Here is a 1,977-nt window from a genome sequence, read left to right as displayed (position 1 = left end):
CTATAATGTTAAGAGCAGGTGTCTGATACAAATAACAAAGTTGTTTAATCATTGAATTTTTTCACCCCCACCCCATAACCCCCCCAACATGCAACATTAACAATAAGAAATAAGAATAAATAACGGAGCACCAAATTAGCATATTAGACTGATTTCTGAAAGATCATGTGATACTGAATGATGCTGAAAATTTAGCGCTGCGTCACAGGAATAAAATTACACTTTAAAATATATTCAAACAGTTCTTTTCAATTGTAATAATATTTCACAATATTGCGATTTTACTGTATGTTTTAGCAAATAAACGGAGCCAAAAAAAAAACATTATTTATTCCAACATTTTGACTGGTAGTATACATTTATTCTTGGATATATAAACTTCAAACTTATGATAAAATATCAAACTCCTTTGAGAAGCAGAGGTAGATTGTGAACCTACCAAATTAATAAGTCTGCACATAACTGCACTAGCCAAAAACAGATTTTTATTTGTTTTTTTACAGATTTATTGGTTTACCATATTCACTAAATTAATAACGTTTCATCTAAATTCAGATACAATTTTGGCACAGATGAAAGGAAAGTCCTTTCCTCAAATTTTGATGCACATGCTAACTTTTCCTTTTCCTCTGCTGCCAATGCAACAATGGATTTATCCTGCCAACTGTTACAGGCATTGTTAATTCTCTTCCTGTTTCTGTTATCAGTCTATCAAGAACAATTTTACCGGGAAGTTCCACTCCTGATCCAACACTCTAGGTGCTGAAATGTACTGCTGCAGTTTAACACCGTTAGGATCTCGTGCTCCAAAACAACAGCCAAACAAATGCCATTTCAGAAGGTCTTGATTTAAATTGCTATTGTGGAAATACCACAAGCTTTCATAAACCCAATATGCTGAAATTGGACTGACAACATGAATACAAAAGAAAAAATGTTTTCCCTTGTCATTTTATCTATGATGGCTGTATAGAATTAAGTAGGTGTTGATTGAGCTCTGACTTCCCAAGAAATCTCTTGTGTGCCTTCCTGAGATGGTCTGTGATCATGGCTTTTAGTTTAGTCTTAAGTCAGTTTTCAGCCCTTTTTGATAAGGATGCAGGAAGGGCGACAAAAACAATTATGCTTAGAAGTGCTCATAATGTTGTATAAATTGAGTCAGAAGCGCCCATGACATTAATGTCTATGCACAATAGTTTTTGTTGCCCTTCCTGCATCCTTATCAAAAAGGGGTGAAAATGACTTTAAAAACAAGACTAAATTAGAAACCACTACCACAGACCATCTCAGGAAAGCACATTTGCCAACACTTTAGGTTTTGTAATTTGTCACGCTTCCATAAAAACATCTATCCACACAAATCCACTAACTCACAAAAGTCAATGTCACACTGCACAATTTAAATAAATTAGAGAACAACTGCACACTCACTTAAGCCCATTTATTAACCAACGTTTCGGCTAGTAGCCTTTTTCAAGGTATATGCACAATTTAGCCATCATTTTGCTGTCTGAGAATTTGTTTCTGCCGAATTTCTCATTGTAGTGCAAAATCTCCCATCAACAATGTAGTTTTCAAGTGGAACGCTATCAAAACAGAGTTTGAAGGGAAAAAGGAATAATACTGTAAACTGTGGGTTGGATCCACTTTGGATTGTCTGCATATACCGTATGTCACCAGCCACATTGCGAACACAGCAAATCATTTACTCTAGCACATAGACTGCGTTCCTCCAGGGGACGCAAGAATAACACCGAATGTTTGTTTCGCTTCTGAACGCATCAAATCAAAAGTGAAAGTTAATTTACAAAACAATTCCATTATATGAACTTTTGCTTGTTGGATGTTTACAGGCTTTTACAGGAAGTAGAGGAATAGTTTCATGATGAGAGTTAAAGCGCTTTCCTGTTGTTTAGACCACTATTTAATGCAAGATAAGATGCTCTTGGCATGTTATATTTTGGTTCCTTTTGCAGT

This window comes from Onychostoma macrolepis, chromosome 02 (assembly GCF_012432095.1).
Source record: "Onychostoma macrolepis isolate SWU-2019 chromosome 02, ASM1243209v1, whole genome shotgun sequence".
Taxonomy (NCBI): domain Eukaryota; kingdom Metazoa; phylum Chordata; class Actinopteri; order Cypriniformes; family Cyprinidae; genus Onychostoma; species Onychostoma macrolepis.
Note: the sequence above shows the minus strand (reverse complement) of the source record.